Here is a 6,200-nt window from a genome sequence, read left to right on the forward strand (position 1 = left end):
TTAAATTTTTTTTTCTCTTCTCTCTCCTCAACTTTTTCTCTCTTTTGCTCTCCTCAATCCCACCAATTTTTTTTTGATCTGAGACTACTGTAACTTCGCTCGATGGGAAATGGCCATTTGAGAGGTGGCGTCCCCGGTCTACCTAAACAGACATGTTTTTTGGTAAAAATTAAGGTATAATTTATGTGAAAAGAGAAAAAAATAGTTTTAATATCATAATTATTGACAAAGTATATTATTATAAAATGGACTATCTTGTGAGAAGAGATGTTAGAGATATATAAAATTATTAATGTATCATCATCCAACAACTTAAACTTTTGAGTTGAATTAGTTCTTTATATTATATATATTTGGAAAAAAAACATCTAATGTTATTTTAAAAGTAAAAATCGTAAATTGCAAGTCGGAGTTCATGAAGTGTCCATATAGTGTGTGACATGGGTAAGTGTCCAACATGGGTACGGAGTCTGTGCTTCGTAGAAAGAAACAAAAGGTTTTGGCCACTATACATGTTTATGTATTCCAAAACATGATATTTATGGTGATTTAATCTTGATCCAGTTATGAATCAGCCAATTATATGGCATAAGATAAGTTTTTCTTGCAGCAACGTAAGAAACTGATTACCCAAAAATAAAGGTCTTTTTTTTCTTATGTTTCTGTAAAAAATTTATCTTATGTCACTCATTATAATTATGTATTAATATTAAAATTGTTTTCTTTTTTAGTTATGAAATTTGTCGAATGCAAATTTGGGAAAAGGAACAAAATTAGATAGTTGAGGTTAACTCCGTTAGACAAAATTTTAGTTCAAGGGAGTAAGTTGTATTTTAGTCTATTATCAAATATATATATATATATATATATATATATATATATATATATATATATATAGGGAGGAGTTATATTAACAACACAAAGGCAATAACAGAAACATGATAAGAAAATAAACGTATCTAAGAAAACAAGGGAATTTCTAGGAGCTTCTCTTTTATGGATTGTGTTGCTATAATAGTCCCCACCCTTCAAAAACATCCCCATTCTCGAGGCTCAGGATTACCAAGAAGAAGACCCAAAATGCAAAAGATAAAGATGCACAGCAGCATTATATGGAGGTAATAAGCAAGCCAAAGAAGTAAAAAATCATTCTTGTGCTCCTTTACCATGACCCTCCTAATCCTTTTAGTTTTCAGAAATTGCACAGACATTTCATATCACAGAGTGAGAATTAGCATCTGTATTGACCAACTTCATAGGGTGATTTGCCATAGTCATATCTGAACCAATCTTAGCATGCACCAACATTGTCCCCAAAACTATGGTAGTACGTAGGTTTCATTGACATGTGTTTTAAGGCATTTGCTTACCAGCAGCAACCAAGAGTCTCAGGCTCCCAGCTTAGCACAAACAAATAGCATCTAACAATAGTGAACTCATGTGGCTCAAAATTGTTATGAAAAATTAAATTAAATATTTTTAAAAAAAATTGAACAAAATATGGTGTTCACACTCGACGTCCAATTTTTCGAGGTCTATGGAACGAATTCCCTATAAAATACCTCATCTATTATACTCGGCTATCAACAAAGTTGCGACTAAGTCCTTTTTTAACAAAATTTTGAGGCGAGCAAAAAAAGCACGTTTTATATAAAATTAGGACAATTAGCCAACGTAATTTATTCAATCCGTGAATGCCAAATAAATTATTTTTAGAAAAATTATTTAATTTAAGTTATATTTTTAATTTCATCTTGGTCTTTTAATATATTTTGGAAACAAAACGACAAAAAAATAAATAAATAAAAAATAATTTTAATAAAAATCAATGTGTAAAGAGGAAAGTAAAATTTTCAAAATATACTATATTTTTTTTCCTAAATTCCAAAATAATGTCATTTTGATATTGCTAGCAATAATTTTATTTTATGTTATTAAAGGAACATTTTCCTTTTAATTAAATCTGACTTTTTTTTTTCATACTATCCTTTCCATTTTTACCATCCCCGTCTTTCTTCTTCATCAAGTTAAGAGTGGTTATATAGTAAAATATAATTGTTACTACTAATTAATCTAAGCATGTTAATTTTTTTGAATATTATAAATTAAAAAAATTATATATTCTCTTTACAAATTTTCCAAACAAGTTTGTTAAAACATTGATCATTCCTTTACTAATTGAGAGAACCGTACATAACAAATCAAAATTCGTAAAGAAAGTTTCAACAGCTTTTCGATTGATCAAAATTCCAAGAAAGAAAGACTTCCATTAGAGTGCACTTTAGGGATAATGGTGAATTCACTGATTTATACCATATAGATGTTGGTTTATAGTGTTTTGCTTAAGCCCATTTGGGCTAAGTGTACGATAAGAGTCTAAAAAACATAGAGCTTAGGACTAAGGTTTTTTAGTATTTATATTTATATTATTACTTAAGTCATCGGCTTCTCTCGTCAGTCAATCGAAAAAGTTAAGCTCATATCTGAAAAAATATCCACATACCATCCCCTTCCCCCTTGAGAAATAGTCTGTAGAATCTGCCACTAGCCAGCTTCAACAAGAAAATTGTTCGTGCTGGGATGCTGATCAAACCAGTTCATGAAGTCACACCTGCATAAGGGGAATCGTGTTGGATCTGCACTACAAGAGGTAAATTTCTGTGAAACCGAAACAATGATGATTTAATACATTCCAAACCACAAACAGCCTTAGTTCTTTACATCCAATTGCGCCCACAATAGATACCATCAGATAATATAATATTAATTATAATCCAACAATATATATATAGGGGTTTACATTTCTGTAGCTGCTGTACGTGCATCAATCAAATACTTGCCATATATATACTTGAAAGCATTAAATGCGGGGAATCATAACCATACAAAGAATGAAAGCATTAAATGTGGAGAATCATAACTATACACCTGTTTTTGCTGTACGTAAAGCGGCTACAAAAATAATTTTAATATATATATATATATATATATAGAGAGGTTTTTCGTTTTGGAGTATTTTATATTTGTGATGAATGAAATGACTTGATCTTTTGAGTATAATAATACCGTTTTCAATAAATCAAAATGTTATGTGACTACGTAAATTTTTAAAACTAGGCCGTACATAAACTAATTTTGAAAAAAAAAAGGTTTTAAAAAAATCCAAAGACTCAATCTACGTCTCTTTTCGGCTTCACTATGTTTTCTAGCAGCTTGCGCTCTGATTTCTTTCTTTGTTCTTTGCTTTGATAAACTCTTATGGCATGTCTTACGGTATGTCTCTAATAATGATGCCCGAGATAATCTTTGAGCTTGTGAGTTATAGTAACTTCGACCTTGCTGCATGCACTGCTCTAACTGTTTTAGTAAAACACGACGGACAAAAGGAAAACAAGATTTAAGGTAACCGTAAACAAAAGAACTTGTAATAACCTTAATTACCTGTCCAAGTAAAACCATGGAATTGAACTGATTTGCTTCCTATGGAAACTTGTATGCTAAAAGAGGCAAGTTGAATGCAAATAGCCAAATACCACAAAGCAGCGAAAATTGGAGATGTTTGCCTGTGGTGGACACGGTCGACAATTGCATTGCTTTATAAGAAGGGAATATTCCTTGATGAGTAATTAATAAGGGAGTTAATTACAAATCCAAAAACATGTTTTTGCAATTTAATTAAATTAGGAAATTTTTGTCTTCTAATAATGACGAATCTGAAGATAATCATAAAAATTAATAGCATTTTAAAGAGGTGTGATTTCAATTTTAATTTCAAGGTTGTTGTCATAAACAATTGCATGAAATTTTGTTTACTAAATAAATAGAACATAATGTACATTGAAAGATTTAAAACAATCATGCGCGGTCAATTAAATTCAAACTTTTTTGCGTGATAGCCTAAATTTGAATCCTTTTATTTATTTTTATTGTTTAAGGTATTTTCATAAAATTGTTGTTAAATAATTTTTTTTTTTAAGTTATTGCAATTAGGAGGTCTCTTAATAATATTTTAGTAATATGTACATATAGCTTATAATAAGACAATATTATTTTAAGTAGAGATTATTTAAGCTTTTTTCCCTATAAGTGTGGTTACCGATTAATTTGGATTTTAAAAAATCTTAGTCTTCACCCATCGATCTGGGTTCCTTTTTATAACTCCACTCAAATTGATCGAATATAGGTTGGTTCAGGTTGAGTTATCGTGCCACATACACTCACCTGGATACATACATAAATATACACACACACACATATATATATATATAGAGAGAGAGGAGTGATAATTTTTAACATGATCCGTCAATACAACACGAATTTGTTATGTTCGTATCAACTCATATTCATATTCTTGTCGTGTTTGTGTAGGCCAAAAAGTGTCCTGAAAAAATATGTTCGTATTGACCTGTTTAAATTAAATAATTACATATGCAATTTTATTCGTTAATTTAAGGTTTTTAGGTAGTTTTTATTCGTGTTAACTCGTGTAGTAAGCATGTCATGTTCGTGTCGAGGGTTTTCACACTAACAGTTACTCATCCCGTATTTGTGTTAAGGGTATTTTGTTCATATTGAATTTGAAAACATGACTCACTAACTAAATTGTCACCCCTACATACATACAAGCTTGCATGCAAGGCACACAAACATGCACACCCAACCACCATTAGCTTATTCTTGCTACAATAGATGAGGAGTAAGAAAGGTACAACAAGTGCTATAGTAAAAGTATACACAACACAAGTAATATAGGATTATAATGAGTTCTGAATTATCATCCCTAGGAAAAGTTTTACAAATATGTACTTCTCAAAGATTAATAAGCAACTACCATTTAAGGAACATCAAACTTGAATAAAATTATCAAATGTCATAAAAGAATAATTACCAATTCTTCTATTTATCAAAAGTTGTAGACAAAATATAATAGATGTAAAATATTTTTGGTTCCCATAATAAGAGGAGAAATGAAGGTTGAGATGGTGTTACACGATACTAGAAAAGAAAGATTGGATCTAATATGGAACAACTGATTGAAGATTGTGTTCAATCCACTTTGCTGCAACGAAGAACTAGAGAGGAAAAAGATGAAGACAAGGCAATTATTATGGACTGTTATTTCCAATTTGAACTGATTCCCCTCTTCTTTCAAGTGGCTCGCTATTTATAGAATTGGAAGGTAGCTCCTCCTTTGCTTTTTGGCTGACATCTCTTTGTAAAACAAAAATGGCTTAACACCATAAGGGGGTGAATTGTGGTTACTCCCCCCCCCCCCAAGAAACCTTGTTTTTCAAGCCTTTTAACAATAAACTTGAAGAGAACGTGGTACATCAGAAAACAAACTCTTACCAACCCAAAAATATATTCAAAACAAAGTAATTAACACCACAAACAAAGAATTAACATTGGAAATTAAAAAGATAAGGGTTAAGAAGATCAAACACCAAGATTTATTTTGGTTCACCCTCAAACCACTAGAGGGATACATCCAGATTGAGGTCGACAATCCACTATACTCAGAACTTTCAATCGGTGCCTGAGAAACCGATGTACAATTGGAATTTTACGAGAACTTTAATCAACCTTGATCAATTTCAACCTATACAGCTATAAGATCACTCCAATTCACCAAATTCGAATTACAATAGCAAACTAACTAAAAACAAATGTATATGTTATCAAAAAAAAAAACAGATGTATAGTCGCCTCTTTATATTCACAATTACAAAAGAAATCAAAGAAATAGATGAAGAATAGAAGAATATTGAGTTTTTCTCTCAAAATATGCAAAATGAGCATAAATGGACGTAAATCTTGAATTTTATGGATTTTCCGTTTTCTTTCTTCTAACTTATTTAGAATCCCTAATTTTATGTTTATATAGGTGTCCAATCAAAGTATTAGTTGTTTATAGTCGTTGGACATCCATTTGGATCATTAAGTTCGAGTTTAAGCAATCTGGTATAATGTAATCGATTAAGTCTCGAGTTTGTAATTGATTATATTTTCTTGAGTTCATGTAATTGATTACTTCATGTAATCTGCTACATGGTTATGTGATAATCGATTAACAATAGAACAAATGAATCATATTTTCATTGTTTTCGATCGAAATCAACTCTAAATGATTTCCAATGACCTCTAACACATGCATGAATATTTTTAACATCAATTCAACAACTTTCCATATGTGTGTGTAA

The sequence above is a fragment of the Gastrolobium bilobum genome, unplaced genomic scaffold (assembly GCF_033153095.1).
Source record: "Gastrolobium bilobum isolate Gb01-03AN ecotype WA unplaced genomic scaffold, APGP_CSIRO_Gbil_v1 utg20776, whole genome shotgun sequence".
Taxonomy (NCBI): Eukaryota; Viridiplantae; Streptophyta; class Magnoliopsida; order Fabales; family Fabaceae; genus Gastrolobium; species Gastrolobium bilobum.